We start from the raw sequence: 17,419 nt of genomic DNA, 5'->3' as shown, positions 1-17,419 counted from the left end.
ATAAATCTCCTAACTGGGAAGAAACTGTAAAATATTTTTCATTTGTAAAAAAACTGATGGCATTTCTCATGAAGGTTTTATCTTCTATTTATCACATTCATGTCACCTCTGCTCACTCTTCTTCAGGTTCTATCAATTCTTATCTGTCCTCAATACCACTTAAATGCACCAGAATGAACACCGTCTTTACTCATGAATGCTGCATAACCTCTATATTCAACAGCATCTATCTATCAGAGAAATCATACATGTTTTCTTAGACCAGGATGTAAGCTGCACTGTGTTCAATAAGGCTTAAACTAATACACTTGTTTAGGATCCATGCCTAAACCCTTTTTCTTAAAGTAAGAGGCACACCTGTAGGTTCTGTGTCCCATATTTTGATCAAAAGACAAAACCACAATTTTTCTAGTAATTATGGCATAGTGTCTGGAACTCTGTGTACTACATTTCCTATTCTTATCTCTTATGGAAGTATCCCAGTTTTAACATCCCCTCCAATAAATGAGTCAGCAAGACTCAAGTGTCTGTATAACTATGATTATTTCTAAACTGCAATTCATTTAGTTTAGTTATTAGAATACTTCAAAATAAACAATAGTTTTGAACATAAAAAGTTTTAAATATTTGAATCTGTGTTTCTTTCATTGCTGTTAAAGCCTTTGGCTCAGGTACAGTCAAGTATCTGGAATCATGTTGGAAATCAGGAATGAAACCCACAAAAATTATCAGCAACCACGTTATTAGTTAATGTCTCTTAAATTGCTGCTATCGAATTATTAAATGTTACTTGTTAGTGAAAGTTACTAGTCAAAATTATTGTAAAAACATTTTCACAATGAAAATAAGTATCTGAATAAAACTGATTGCGTGAATTTGAAGCAAATGAGCATTTACTAAGGATATACATTGGCTCTGGGTGTACCACAAATTATAAGGCAAATTAGAGTGATTTGAGGGAAATTACCATGTTCCCAGGGACCCAGGTGGCGCTGTGGGTTAAACCACTGAACCTAGGGGCTTGCTGATCAGGTCGGCGGTTTGAATCCCTGTGACGGGGTGAGCTCCCTTTGCTTGGTCCCAGCTCCTGCCAACCTAGCAGTTCGAAAGCACGTCAAAGTGCAAGTAGATAAATAGGAACCGCTACAGTGGGAAGGTAAACGGCGTTTCCATGTGCTGCTCTGGTTTGCCAGAAGCGGCTTTGTCATTCTGGCCACATGACCTGGAAGCTGTACGCCGGCTCCCTCAGCCAATAATGCGAGATGAGCGCGCAACCCCAGAGTCGGTCACGACTGGACCTAATGGTCAGGGGTCCCTTTACCTTTACCATGTTTCCAAGTCAGATTGCAAAGTGTCTTGAGGCAGATCAAGGACTCCTCAAGCTTCTGAGTAGTTCTGTGGCTTATGCTTCTAAAGAAAAAACCGATGCCTGTTTTTTCCTCATGAGAAATGAAATCAAGCTGATTTGGGAAACACCCTGAGAAATTGAGTAATCATTTGTTTTGACAGACAGATCCCGCAGTTATATCACAACAATTATTTTCCCAGGGCACTCCCAATCATAGTGATCTGGGGGAGGAACGAAAAACTTACCTGGCTATATGTCTTTTTCTATGCAAGTTCATGAAGAAGTCTCCATTGTATCTCCAAAAATCTATGGAGAGGAGGAACAGAAGCCCACCCCATAGCAACAACCCTTGGTGGTAAAAGAGTTGTTGCCAAGGAGTGACATTTCCTCTACCCCATGTATCTAGGGGATATGATTCCTATTGTACCCACCCCAAAATGATAAAGTCTGCCCTTTGGGGTGAACAACTGAAGCTATCGGTCTGAAATTTGGCAAGCTTCATTCTTTCAGAAGAGGTGGCCATGCCTGAGCAGTGTACCCAATTCTGGCAGAAAATCAAATTGTTACAGACTTTTCCTTCATTGTACACTGCTTCAAAGATATTTGTTGGAAAACAGTTTATAATTGTTAAATAAATAATCAAACTATAATTTGCCCTGTGTGGCGTTCGTACAGAGCCCCCGGTCGTTTCATGGACTATTGACCTGTACACCACTACTTTATTCTTCCGCTGCCACTAATTTTGTGGGAAAGACCCAGGGTTCCCCAGTGAAGTATTGAGCCTCAGTCAGGTAGAGTTAACAATGAAGATTAAAGTTTATTTCAAGCACAAACAAGTTTTAAAATATATTCGAAACACTGTCACCCTATTCCCTCTTAGTCTTGTCCCTTGTCTCTAATTCACTCTGACTCCTCTATCTCCCCCCCCCCAACGAACCAACCGAACTGTCAAAACCTCTGGGCTGAGCCTCAAAATCAAGTAGGCTCCGCCTCCAGGCTTTCTTATCGGTCAACCTATTAACCCTTTATCTTCCCCAATACAAACATACCCCCAAAGAATGGGCAAACGCCACACCCTGCATGAAAGCCCCTTGATATATCTGCCTATAATCTAGCCATCTTAATCTAGCCTGGAGGGATTTCTGAGCCTGTAAATTGCATGTGCTTCATCCAAAATGGGGGAAGTTAGAGCCAGTTTTAGATTTGCCAGTATTGTGCTCCAGAAGCACAGACTGGAGAAAGAAGACAGTACTCAGAAACAGATCGGGATTCTTAAAAATGCACATATACAGGTTGAACATGAATATTGGGATTCAAAGATTCAACTAGCATTTACTATATTTTATATAAAAAATTGAAAACACAAAAACAATTTTACTAATCAACAGAAAATAGTGAGACAAAATGTAAGTCAACTGTCTAAGGAGAAAAAGCAGATTGCCGCATTAGTCTTACATATTTAGCACAGTATGAGCCTGACTTAGATTAAGAAGAAAATGAGCTGCTGGTTTCCATGTAATTAAGAATGAATATTGAAAATGAACAATGAATGTGTATCTTCAAATCCTTTGCAGTTGTCAGATGCTTTGAAGGTGATCCAGGACTGAAAGCCAGCATTGACTGTGTGGGACTGGATAAGGATGCACTGGCAGAGATGAATGGAAAACTGGGAAAAGACCCACTGCTAATATGAATTTCAAGTTTTCTTTTCAGCCTAATATCAGATGTTAAGAATTTAAAGTACATTATGGCAAAAAAAATTCAACAACATTGCCAGACAGGTAGTGGATTCAGCATCCATGAATTATGTTGTCTTAATAGTCCCTGGTCAACAAAAGAGGTTTAAAGACTGTCTCCAGGCAAATCTTTAAAAATGTGGTATAAACACTGACAACTGGGAAACACTGGCCTGCGAGCGCTCCACTGGAGAACAGCCTTTACCAAAGGTGAAGAAACTCTGTCTCAGGATGCAAGGGAGAAATGTGCTAAGAGGAAGGCACGCTTGGCAAATCCACACCGTGATCAACTCCCGTCTGGAAACCAATGTCCCCACTGTGGAAGGACATGTGGATCCAGAATTGGCCTCCACAGTCACTTACGGACCCATTGTTAAAATCGTGTTTATGGAAGACAATCTTACTCAGCTATGAGTGATCGCCAAAGAAGAAGAAGTACATAGTACATGCCTTTAGAAACAGTCCTGCCTTGGTCTGGTCTTGCCTTGGTTCTTGAGCCAGAAATGAGAAGGAAGCTAGATCCCCAGGACAGAGGACTGGCCAAACTCTGGAGAGCTAAGACAACAACCAGATATTGGGGCAATAAATAAATGCAGGGTTTTAAGAAGAATGATGTCAAGGGCAAGCACAGTGAAGCTGTCAAAAAGTGGATGCAGAGCTGTTTTAAGCATATGCGGCACCTGGGTGCAAAGATCTTCCCAGCGCCCCCCCCCCCGGTTGCCCAGTCCCAGGCGCGCAGGAGGACAGAGCCGGCTGGCCACCTCAGCATCTCACTGGCTCAGTCACCCCCAAATTCACGGCGCAGAGCTGCCCGCAGCAGAAGAGCATGCCACGGCGCTCTAAGCAATGGGCGAGCTCTTCCCCGGACTCAACTCTCGGGCCCCGGACTCTTGGCCTGGCACCCGAGAGCCCAGGTGCCCCACACCCCTAGCGCCTATGGGTAAGACAGCCCTGAGTGGATGTAGCCCAACAGCAGGGTCATGAGACAAAGCCAAGGTCAAACACAGCAGAAGAGTCCATAGGTAGATGGGTTTACAAAAGCATGGTATTAGCAGGGGTCAGCAGCACAGAGTTAGTCAGGATAGGTAACAGGATCAACATACAGGATTGCACAGAAGCACCTGTGTTGTTCCATCAACAAACAGCCTTCCTTTGTGAGCTTATGTAGAATTGTCACCGAGACCCAGCTGCAGCTAGCCTCTCACTCATAGGGAGCCTAGTTCTTTTGGGTCATTATGTGTGCACTCTGTTGCTAGGTGGTTGCCTGCGCCTACACCTTCTAATTCTGGGGCTGAGAATTATATCTCTGGTTCTGCAGGTGAAAGAGCTGCTACAGGTGAGTCAGGGAGCACATCCACAGTTCCCTTGGGATCCTTTGCTACCAATAAGCTTGGCATACCTTTTCCAAAGTGTTTGAGGATGTCTGGGGTAGTGCTGGAGTTAGAAGGCCCCAAAAGGTCTTCATACTTTGTGTTATCAGGGTCCTTGTTTGAGGAAGAGTCATGGTTCAGGCTTAGGTCAGGCACGACACCCACATATTGTTACTGTTTTGCATATCATCTTATTTAATGCACTGTTCCCCTGGACCTCATTTATATATATATTCCTTCATGGTCAAACTAAACAGGACACGTCTTTTTCTTTTGCTGAAAGAGAATCAGGAAGACGACAGTTGAATCAGGGCTGTGGCCCTGGAGGGAGATCTACCGTAATTCTTTCTGCCCACCTTTTCTGTAACCCTGACTGAAGCTGTTATGGGGAAAACATGAGTGCTTTATGTTTCCCACCATAAGGGGAACAGCAGCTTTACAAAGGCAATTAATATTAGGCCATGGTGCAGGTTGGGAGAGAAGGATTAGACCTCTTTCCCCAGCACCAGAGTCCTACAGAGATGTTTTTAGCAACAAAACAAACACCAGGGACACAATGCCTCTCCCATGTCATATTTAGTTTGGCCCTAAAATACTGTACTTTTCTATCTACACATTTTCTAGATCTAAATGTTTCTGATCTACAACATTTTTACATTCATAGAATACAATTAAAAGACCAGTATAATCTAACGTGGTGCTGAAACAGCAGCAGCATTCTCAGCAAGCAGTTATCATTGTCAAAGGTCAAGCACACTTAGCTACTGAGCACCCTCTGGTGATCATTTGAAAATATTACACTCCCAGTATTTTGGTTTCATGGTTTCAAGCCAGGTGTCTTGGTGGAGTGAACTTCATTTGTTCCTGGTTCCTCTCTGAACCTTGTCTTAAATGAAATAATTAACTTACAAATATTTACATACGATGTATGTTAATATTTGTACATACGATGTACTATTACTAATATTGGTACATACGTATTAGTACATATGATGTACTAATACATACGATGTATTAGTAAAATGAGTAGATGTATGCTACTTCTTGAAGGAAGCTTCTTGAAAGGAGGGGTATAAATACAACAATAAATAAGAAATAAGTAAAACTTTTGATAGAAGAAAAAATGAATCCAGACTTAATCATGCTTAGAGTAGACTCATTGAAATCAATGGAATTGTTCCACTGATTTCAACGAATCTACTTTAAGCATAAATATGACTAAGGCTGCAACCCCAGCTCTGCTCTGCAACTGTATTCAAAATACCGTTTCCAGTTTTGTAAAAAGGTTTAAAAATGGAAAATAGAAACTAATGATAAAGCAGATGGAGAAACTCCCCTATGAAAAAAAGGATAAAGTGTTTGGAACATCTTAGTTTCAAGAAAAGGTGAGAAAGAGGTAACATGATAGAAGTTTTTTAAAATATGCATGGTGCAGTGAAAGTGGATTACTGGTAGTTTTTTCTTCTTCTTTCATAACACTAGAACATGTGGACATCCAATGAAGCTGAATGTTGGACAATTCAGAACAGACAAAAGGAAGTACTTATTTACGCAGTGCATAGTTAAATGATAGAATTTGCCCTCACATGAGGCAGTGATGACAACCAACTTGGATGGCTTTTAAACAGGATCACACAAATGCATGAACACTAAGCTACCAATGGCTATTAACCACAATGACTATTGTTCTACCACCATTATGCTTCTGAATACCAGCTGCTGTAAACTGCAGGAAAGGAGAGTGGTCGGCCACTGTTAGAACAGGAAGCTGGACTAAATGAGCCACTGGCCTTATCCAGCAGTGCTATTATGTTAAGCATTCTTATCTGGGAATATGCCACAATGAATTCAATAAAGCTTGCTTCCGAGTAGAAATGGTTAGGATTGCACTGCAAATCTGGATTGAATCCAATATGGCAGTAAACAAAGAATAAAGCTGCAAGTTGTTGAATGAGGTAAAAACACCAGAACTGCATAAGATGCTACAGGTAGCATCAATGAATAGTGACTGAATAGATTCAAATTACAAGAAAGGAGATTCCGACTAACGATAGAAATACCGTTCTCCCAGGGAGATGATATACAAGGAGCTAAAGAAAATATTGAAATATTCTTTCAAGAAATGCCCCACAATATTTCTTTTAGGAATGATATCAGAGGACATCAAGCCGAATGATAGATGTATCATAAGTTATGCTGTATGTGGTTTATATCTGGAATACAGGGACAAGCTCAGAAAAGGTTGAGAAGTAGATGGGGGACGGAAGAGGGAGGGAAATGAGGGGGAGGAAGGGAGGTACGGGACGGGGAAACAAGACAATGTAACGCTAAGGTTATGATTGTACATCTTTTTTATTTGATTGTAAATAATGCTTTTTGAAACTAATAAAGATTATTTTACTTTGAAAAAAGGAAAAGAAAGAAAAGAAATACCGTTCTGACAGTAAGAGCTGTTTGACAGAGGAATGGTCTACCTCAGGGGTCCCCAAACTACGGCCCCCTCCCAATCCGGCCCATGACGACCCCCGCCGCCCGCTCTTACGGCGTGCGGCGCGGCGGCGATCTTCAAAATCGGCAAAAAATCGCTGAAAATCCTTTGTGCGCATGCGTATGGGCCTCTCCCGACCCAGAAGAGGTCATTTCCGATGCACTTCCGGGTCGGGGGAGGCCCATACGCATGCGCAGAAGCGTTTTTTGGCGATTTTTTCCCGACCGTGTGCGTGTGCGCATGCGCACGGGCGCGCACTCCCCCGCCCTCCGGCCCGCTGCGCGCGCACTCCCCTGCCCTCCGGCCCGCCGCGTGGTCGGCGCGGCGGGCACCGGCCCGAAGCCCGGTAAGTCTGGGGACCCCTGGTCTACCTCAAAAGGTGGTAGAATCTCATTCACTGAAGAGCATGGATGGCCATCTGTCAGGGATTCTTTACTTGCGATTCCTGCATGGGTTGGACAGTATAAAGCTTGGGGGCACCTTCTATGAAAATGTAATTTTTTAAAAAGAAAAGACTATATGATGTATAATTAAACTATGTTATCATAAGACTATATCATGAAAACTTACTTTTCTCATTATACTGTGAGGTATTCTGACATCATTAACATTTTATTTAACGTTATTATTGGTAACACTAGAATTATCAATATATTGAAGGATGAAAAACCTGGTAACAGTAACTAAATGAAACAATCTGGTTTGGCAATATTTTAGCAGTAGCCTTTTTTCACTCCAGTATTTTTAAAAATACTTTCACCAGTTTCAGGAAAGGGTGGGTTCGAGTAGGGGTTTCCTGAGGCTTTCAGAACACGATTTTAACGTAGCAGTGTGTTAAAAGGGGTCCCCAGAGAGCCTTGTTTTGGAACACACTGACGCCTACACATTATTATCTTTGCTACGTTCTGCAGTGTTGGGTGAAATTTATTTTTAATCGCTAGCAAAACATGCCTGTGTTTATCTAAAATTCAGAAAAGGCTAAATAATTTAAAACAAAATCACTTTTCAAATAATTACATGTACAATGAGTACTGAAACATAAAAGTCTAGTGCAAGTTAACAATAAAGGGTTGGTTAAGGATCAAAGAAAATATGTTTATTTTATTTCATGAATGCAAATGAAAAGTACTTTCGCTTTAACAAGTTCATGAATGGCTGTTGACAAAGTCTTGGTACAGTATAAGAAATCTTTCCTCAACAGGATAAAGCTTTTTTCCGTAGAGGTTTATATATGTGGAACAGGGTGTTCACTGACATTATAAAGATATAACTTTAACCACAATACACTTTTATTACTATTGTTATGTGACAACAAGACCGTGAAGATGATCTCTTTTTATTAGGTTATATATATTCATAGCTGAAGAACTTAAAACAACTTGATTATAAGCAGACCTATGGAAATGAATTAACCATTTCTAGATGAATAGCTGTGTTAATCTGTTACAGCAAAAACAAAAAAAGGGTTTATGACACCAGTTTTATTGAAAATCATGCCCTACATACTTAACAGTTTACTTAAGGTTGTGGTCCTATGTAAATAAGCTTCACTGAACACAGTCGACTTTTATCTTCTGAGTATGCTTTCATAGGACTGAGTGACAAGCAATTTGAAACACTGAATAACAACAATGAGTAATAGCAGTAGATCCAGAGGGACCCCTAGTCCTCAGCACTGCCCGTGACCACTGAATCTCCTTTCATACTGAACTACTACAAAACCAGATAATTCTCTCTGCCCAGTGGCCATTATTTTTGCTGAGATCATATTGTTATTATAAATATATAGGAAACATTATAAAAAATATATGTTTTTATTCCTGACCATTTCTGAGAAAGATTTCAAAAACATACAGGCTCTGCCTGCTGAACACAGGCATACCAAAAGATTCCTCAGGTGATTTTCCAGCCCAAGTACAGAATCAAGGTTTGAAGTGACTTCAAAATCATCAAGCCCTTGCAGATGCAGGAAACTCACTGCTAGAATTTGCCTGAGGCAACCTCAGCTTAAAAACTTCTAATGAGAGAGTGCATCACTTTCTGAAGCAGTCTGCTTCACTGTCAAGCAGCTCATACCAAAAAGGGAAGGAGAAAAATCTAAAAATGCTGTGTGGAATTTTATTCATAAGCAAGCCCATCACATTTCAGCCAATATCAATTTTATATCTTGATAAAAAGAGAGAAAGGTAAGCAGAGGCGTACCTAGGCTCCCTTGGCAAGGAGCCCTGAGGAGCCTGAGCACCTTCCCCAGCTGCCCAGGGTAAAATAATAATAATAATAATAATAATAATAATAATAATAATAATAATAATTATTATTATTATTATTATTATTATTATTATTTATACCCCGCCCATCTAGCTGAGTTCCCCCAGCCACTCTGGGCAGCTCCCAATCGAGTGTTAAAAACAACACAGCATTAAATATTAAAAACTTCCCTAAACAGGGCTGCCTTCAGATGTCTTTTAAAAATAGGATAGCTGCTTATTTCCTTGACATCTGATGGGAGGGTGTTCCACAGGGCGGGTGCCACTACTGAGAAGGCCCTCTGTCTGGTTCCCTGTAACCTCACTTCTCGCAATGAGGGAACAGCCAGAAGGCCCTTGGCGCTGGATCTCAGTGTCCGGGCTGAACGATGGGAGTGGAGACGCTCCTTCAGGTATACAGGACCGAGGCAATTTGGGGCTATAAAGGTCTGCACCAACACTTTGAATTGTGCTCGGAAACGAACTGGGAGCCAATGCAAATCTTTCAGGACCGGTGTTATATAGTCTCAGCAGCCACTCCCAGTCACCAGTCTAGCTGCCGCATTCTGGATTAATTGCAGTTTCCGGGTCACCTTCAAAGGTAGCCCCACATAGACCGCATTGCAGTAGTCCAAGCGGGAGATAACTAGAGCATGTACCACTCTGGCGAGACAGTCCGCGGGCAAGTAGGGTCTCAGGCTGCGTACCAGATGGAGCTGGTAGACAACCGCCCTGGACACAGAATTAACCTGCGCCTCCATGGACAGCTGTGAGTCCAAAATTACTCCCAGGCTGCGCACCTGCTACTTCAGGGGCACAGTTACCCCATTCAGGATCAGGGAGTCCCCCATACCCACCCACCCCCTGCCCCCCAAAAACAGTACTTCTGTCTTGTCAGGATATAACCTCAATCTGTTAGCCGCCATCCATACTCCAATCGCCTCTAGGCACTCACATTTGACATTCACCGCCTTCACTGATTCTGATTTAAAAGAGAGGTAGAGCTGGGTGTCATCTGCATACTAATGAACACCCAGACCAAACCCCCTGATGATCTCTCTCAGCGGCTTCATATAGATATAAAAAAGGATGGGGGCGAGGACAGAACCCTGAGGCACCCCACAAGTGAGAGCCCAGGGGTCTGAACACTCATCCCCCAACACCACTTTCTGGACATGGCCCAGGAGAAAGGAGCGGAACCACTGTATAACAGTTCCCCCAGCTCCCAGCCCCTCTAGATGGTCCAGAAGGATGTTATGGTCAATGGTGTCAAAGGCCGCTGAGAGGTCCAGCAGAACTAGGAAACAGCTCTCACCTTTGTCTCTAGCCCGCCGGAGATCAGTCCCATGGTGAGGCCTGAATCCCGATTGGAGGGGATCCAAATGGTCAGCATCCTCCAGGTGTGCTTGGAGTTGTTCAGCCACCACTCACTCATTCACCTTGGCCAAGAATGGTAGATTTGAGACTGGGTGATAGTTGGCCATATTGACCGGGTCTAAATATTGGCCAGGTTTTTTAGAAGTGGTTTAATGACTGCCTCTTTCCCTCGCAGAGGGAAGCATTCACCGCCCCGCCCAGCCCATCGCCCAGCCCTTCCTGGTTTTATAGCCAGGATGGTCAAGGATCAAAGAGACAGGTGGTCGGTTTCACTCGTCCAAGCAGCCTGTTCACAACCTCGGAGATAACAGATTGGAATTCATCCCATGTAACATGACTAGACAGGACTCTAGGCCCCGGCCCTGCTCCCACAGTGGAGTTTACCTCCTTCCGAATCTGAGCCACTTTATCTGCAAAAAACAGATAGTGGAGGAGTGGCCTAGGGAGCATGCAGACCAGCAGGCTCGTACCCACTCCAAGCCAGAGTGGAGAGTTGTGATTTTCGTCCCCTCCTGGGCCTGTGCCCTTGGCGTGGGCCAACCTAACCAACCCCTAGGTACATGTATGCTGCTAAAGTAACAAAGCAAGCACTTAGCTCTTTTACTTACTCAAAATGCGAAGCTTAAACAGAGATATCTGATGATACATGTCAATTAAAAATATTAACTAAAAGTACCCAACTCTATATACTATAAAAAATAGTCAAGAAGAGGCATTGTTAACTACTGACAGGAAACAAAGTTCTTTCACTGAAGTACATAACTCCAAAGAAAAGAATAAGGGATTCTATCTCTCAAAAAAAAGACTTTTAAAACTCTAGTTCCTCATTAACCTATTAGGGGGCTAAACCTTTCCAGCTCAGTACTGTATTCAGTCCATTTCTGCATTTTGACAGGCCAAAACATGTTGGGCTAGTTTATTAATAAAAATTCTTACAACATTGTGAGGTTTTTCTCACCCCCCCTTTTTTTGGTCTATTTTGGATGTTGACTGTTGCTATTTTTTCCGTTCTCCAACAGCTCATACGACAAGGCATGACTACCGGTACTTAATCTTTAGTCAAAATTCTCTTTGTTGTAATTTGAACCTGTTAGTTCAGTTCCTACCACCCAGATCAACAGAAAACAAATTCGATCCACCATCTAAATAACCATTATTGTGCTTTGAGGGCCTTTTTTTAGCTGCTCTTCTTCTCTCTCCACCCCTGCTTTACTAATGCAGTCCTTGCACAAATATTCCCAACTCTGTATAAAAATTAATAAAATGCTTTCAACTAACATGCATAATATACCTTGAAGAGCAGAAGAGTGATACCCTTGTGCAGAATTTAGATTGGGGCAGTAGGGACTGAATTCCCACTGTCCTGTATAGATCAGAAAGGTTCTGTTGCTGACAAACAAACCAAAATAGATAAAATCCAAAAAGCCATTCATATTAAAACCCACCAATAAATATTTTCACCTAGTGCCTAAAAAATATTACAGAAATATTACAGAAAGCACCAGAAAAACAAGGGGAGACATTCCATAATCAAGATGCCAACAAAGCCTGTTCACCTACTAGGGTTGCAATACTTCCGGATTATCCCAGCCATATACGGAACCTCACGTGCCCAGGTAGAAATCAGGGGAAATGTCTGGGAAAATCCAGACTTATGGCAGCCCCATGTTGGCAGTGCTGTTTTCCCATAAAAAACAGCAGGAAAAGGTTTTGTGGGTTTTGTTTTTTTGCCCCAAAAGTTCAAATGGCCTGGATTTTCACTGTGTGAAATATGGCAATCCTACCTAAACTCCAGAAATGGAGACATCTAGAACCTCAGATGCTTGATTCAGACAGGCTCATACTGTTATAAGATAGTATTTCAAATGATGAACATTACTGTAAATACATTGCCTTCATTCTGAGCTTCTTTTTTCACCACTGAAGTGCAATTCTGTACCCATTTACCTGGAGATTAAGTCCCATTGAACTCCGTGGAACATACCTCTTAGTAGATATGTACAGGATTGTAGCCTTAATGCCCCAGAATAGTTTCTAGTTTGAAGACTGCAGACATTGCCATATCAATTTGTGTAGCAAGTCAGGTTCAATCGCAAAAGAGGTAAGGGCTCTCACACTTTTCAAGGGCTGCCATACTTCTGGAATTTCCCGGACATGGATGGGATTCATCCATCCAAAATAGAGTCTCTGTGGAATTTTCAAAGATCAGTTAAAATGTCTGGCAACCCTATTTTACTGCAACCCTGCCCTCTGTTGTATCTGGTGCAATTAGAGCACAATTATATACTAGTTAACTGAGAACTAATGGAACATTCCAAGCCCAATATCCCCTGCAATGTGCAGTTTTCATCGTGGCTCAGCAGATGCCAGATTCTTGGGAAACGGGTAGGACAGGACAAGAGGAGATTTACCCCAGCAACATGGCAGAAAAACACTGACAAAAAGTATGGTTTCTCTCTTATGCTCAAGAACTTAAGTTGGCAGTAGCCCCACTCCCAAATGGAGTTTCGGATAGGTGAGTTACAATAGCATAATTTACTTTGGTGTAAATGATATTGGCTTTTTATAGTTTGGATTGATATGCCCATTGAACTATATTCAATGATGCTTTCACATGTGTGCCTATCCTTTTACATAAGAATAAACCCCACTGAACACAGTGGGGCTTACTCCTGAGTAAACACAAATAGGATTTTTTTAAAAAAATATATATTGTTCTATGCTCTTTAAGGAAGGATGATAAAATAAATTGTAAATTTCACAGATTGGTTGAAACAAAGGAGCAAACATCTTATTCTATTTATGTCTAGAAGTTTTTCCTAGTGTGGAAGTCTGCCTTTAAAGGAAAACCAAATCTACATTCCTTTATGTTATGCAGCCTAAACATGAAGATGATGTCAATAATGTACGTGTAGTGATGGTGTCCAGTCTATATCCTACAAGAAAAACTTTGAAATGTAAATGTTTCATCTCTATAGTCATTTCCTCATCAACAAACTAAAACACTCAATAAATAAATATATTTAGTGACGAACCTGATTTTTTCTAGAAGTTTCACTAAACAGGAACATGCAGTTGTTTCTTTTTGTCCATTCTACATCACATCGGTTGAAAAAAAAACACCACTTATCTATATCAAGTTATAAGAACCTTTGTCAAGAATTGGCTTAAAACGATTGTTAAATTCCTGCATTAACTATCTGGACAGAATGAAATTGTGTATGAACTTTGATAAAAGCAAAATAATGTTTTTTGGAAATTCAGGTAAGAGCTACAGCTGGGTATTTGGTGGAAAACCCATTCAGCAGGTATTCGAATTCAACTACCAGGGAATTATATTCCATCATAGGCTTCTATGGTCCTCACACTATGCAATGGCGGTGAATGCCAGTAAGATGTCTATGCAGGCTATAATGTGTTTCTTCATAACAAGAGGTAATTTGCATATCCCCTCTGCCCTTAAGGTCTTCAACGCCAAAATTCTAGCTCAATTGCTTTATGGTATTCCAGTCTGGCTGCTAGGGTTTACCCAGCTAGTTGAACGAGTGCAGGCAAGCTTTCCTTTTTAAGATTTTTGCTGTCCCACGATATGTACCCTACGCAGCCTTGTGTTTAGAGGGAAGGCAACATAAGGTAGAGACTGTCGCCATTTATACCACCCTTCTGAGTAATACCCCTCCCCACCCTCTCACTATATACAAGGGTCTGGTGACTTCTGTTTCAGTGTATCTGAAGAAGTGTGCATGCACACAAAAGCTCATACCAATGACAAACTTAGTTGGTCTCTAAGGTGCTACTGGAAGGAATTTTTTATTTTGTTTCGACTACGTCAGACCAACATGGCTACCTACCTGTAACTGGAACTGTCACCTGGGTGAGATTTCTCCTATGCTGGCTAAACATCTGCCTTACAACAGATAAAGATCCTCTCCTCAGCCAAGTTTTGTTAGACCCCTTTCCTTCCCCAGGGCTACAACAGTTTAACATAAAGGTATGTACAGCAACTTGGGCTGTCAGTGGAACTTTTGCGATCGTTGTCTCTACCATCTGCCAAGGCTATAATAAAAAAATAGGTTGTGGGATATTGAACGCCAGGAACTAACAGTAGCAGCAGAGAAAACATGTACCCCTGTTCACTTTCAACTTTCTTGGGCACATGAAATTAACCACAATTATCTTGAGTTCTTGCTTAACCCCCAAGAAAGAAGGGCATTTTCACTGGCCAGGTTCAACTCAATTCCATCAAACTTCCTTTGGGGAAGGTTCTTGGGCATGGTGGAAGGAGAAAGAATTTGCCCATGTGAAGACCACCTGGTGGAAACTCTTACACATATGGTTCTTAAATGTAAACTATATGCTGATCTCTGCCAGCAATTCCTAGACCAACTCTGCATCCCCAAATGGAAACCAGAGGTGGAGGTCATACATTTTCTAATACTGGGGAATGATCAGGAGCTCACCAAGTTAGTCGCTAAATATCTCTATTTGGTTTTCTGTCATCGAAACACATCGTAGACGTCTCATCTCCCTGGAGACCTAGAGATGTGACGATTGACTGCTCTGCATCTTTTCTTTTGGCTAATGTTTTGTGCCACTGAGGAGGTGGTAATTCTGTATTGATTTGTTATGGATGTTTGTATGTGATGCCAATAAAAGGTTTGATGATGATGATGATAAGAACCTTTGTAGTTACTATTATCTTTAAATACAAACTAAAACACATAGACAAAAATGTTAATTTACTTCCTGCTTTGTGGTTGTTTTTCTGCATCCTTCAGACAAATAAAATTGAATGAAGTATCTGAAGAAGTGTGCATGCACACGAAAGCTTATACCCAGAACAACCGTAGTTGGTCTCTAAGGTACTACGGGACAATTTTTTTATATATCTCTAACCATGTGGGCCTTCCTAGTCCTCATGTTCACAATTGAAGGCAATTTAGGTGGTGCAGCAAGTATTAATGCATATTGATTTAATGAATGAATGAATTTGATATTTTCAATTTTTTAATGAATAAGCATAGGCATAGCCAGGTTTTTTTTCGGCGAGGGCAGGCTTTTGTTAGTGGGGCAGAACCTCAGATTTGTATTGGTTCTGATTGATTTAGGGGGCAGCTGCCCCCTTGCCCCCCTTGGCTACATCCATGTGAATAAAAATTCTTTTTTTAAAAAAAACAACTGTCATTAAATAAACTGTTCTTAACCAAAAAGAATGAAAACATGCAAAGTAAAATAAAACAGAAATATACATTCCCCTGATCCACTCAAACTTGTTTGAAAAGGAGCTTACATACAAGCTGAATGAGCGTAGCTGAAGGTCAAGCAGATGCCATGAGATGACGGGGAAGAGGTTATTCAAGAACTGTTTGGAATTGCGTTCCACTTCCAACTGCGTCCCCTGCAAATTTGGAGTATAGAATACTATCAGTCAAACAATTACAAAAGGTTCTGCCACTGGATTCATTTCTCAATTATACAAGCAAGAATGTACAGGAGATGAAAGGTGAAGAGTTAGATTTCTGAACATATTCTAGGAACTATAATCAATAGACATGTCTGGACTTGTGAGAGTATTGAATTTAGCTACCCTGTGGACACTGGCAGATTCATAGGTATATGCCATATGTACGAAATTGGAGCCTCGTGGGAGGAGGAAAGGGCAAATGCTTGCGCTGTTGGAGCAATCTGTTTTATCTCTATGTTGATTCCCTCCATTTTAAACCAGTAGTGGAATCATCTTATTAAATACAAAGGTTCTTCTTTGTGGAGGCACATGCATCGTGTGCACGCTAATGCCATTTATTCCTTAGGTTCATAATTCTGAATCATATTTCCACCTGCTCAGGCTGTGTCACGCCAAATTTGATTAGGCAGAATAATACCTGCTGCCCCCATAAAAGCGTCAAAATTTACTTACATTCTACTCTCTCAAGTGCATTTAACTTTTTTCCCCAGGGGGAACTCACAGGAACTCCGTTCTGGCACCTCTCAGGTGAGCACCATTGCCTTTCTCAGAGAACAAATGAGTTGTTCATGCCAAGTTCTGGCACTTATTTTGCTAGAAAAATAGCATTGGGCCTAGGCATGGCCTTTAATATAGCAAAATAAGTGCCTTTGTGCCAGAGAACACATGGGTGGGCCCTGTTCCCTCACCTGGCTAATGATGAGAGCGATAATAGAGTGGTGTGTGAGCAGAAACCTGGGGAGAGCCATGCTTGTTTTCTGCTCTCATCCAACCAAGGCTGTGACTATGGGACAAGCAAGGCGTTGTGGGGTGTCAGTGCTATGAGCCCCTGCATGGTAGACTCAGGTTATGTGTGTAAATGAACCATATATTATAAAGACGCCACAGTCTCCACTGAAGAGGGATTGAGGTGGCATGCAACTGTGTTGTTTTTTGGCAGCCCAGGTTTGAACACATTACTGAAGTACCACGCTTAAGAGTGGTCAGTAGAAAGAATATCCACTTTATTGATTTTACAGTGTATCAGTACAGTATTGTACAAAGCTTGTTACTTGCTTTTCATTGTGAAATCATCTCCAAGCAGGATAGGCTACAATGCCAAAATGGTAACACAGCAAAATCAAACAATTAAAGCAGGGGTCCCCAGACTAAGGCCCAGGGGTTGGATGTGGCCCAATCGCCTTCTAAATCCGGCCCACGGATGGTCTGGGAATCAGCATGTTTTTACATGAGTAGAATGTGTCCTTTTATTTAAAATGAATCTCTGGGTTATTTGTGGGGCCTGCCTGGTGTTTTTACATGAGTAGAACGTGTCCTTTTATTTAAAATGGATCTCTGGGTTATTTGTGGGGCATAGGAATTCATTCGTGTTTTTCCCCCCAAAATATAG

Source organism: Zootoca vivipara, chromosome 4 (genome assembly GCF_963506605.1).
Source record: "Zootoca vivipara chromosome 4, rZooViv1.1, whole genome shotgun sequence".
In the NCBI taxonomy this organism is placed as follows: Eukaryota; Metazoa; Chordata; class Lepidosauria; order Squamata; family Lacertidae; genus Zootoca; species Zootoca vivipara.
The sequence above is the reverse complement of the archived record's forward strand: the minus strand, read 5'-3'. Positions refer to the sequence as shown.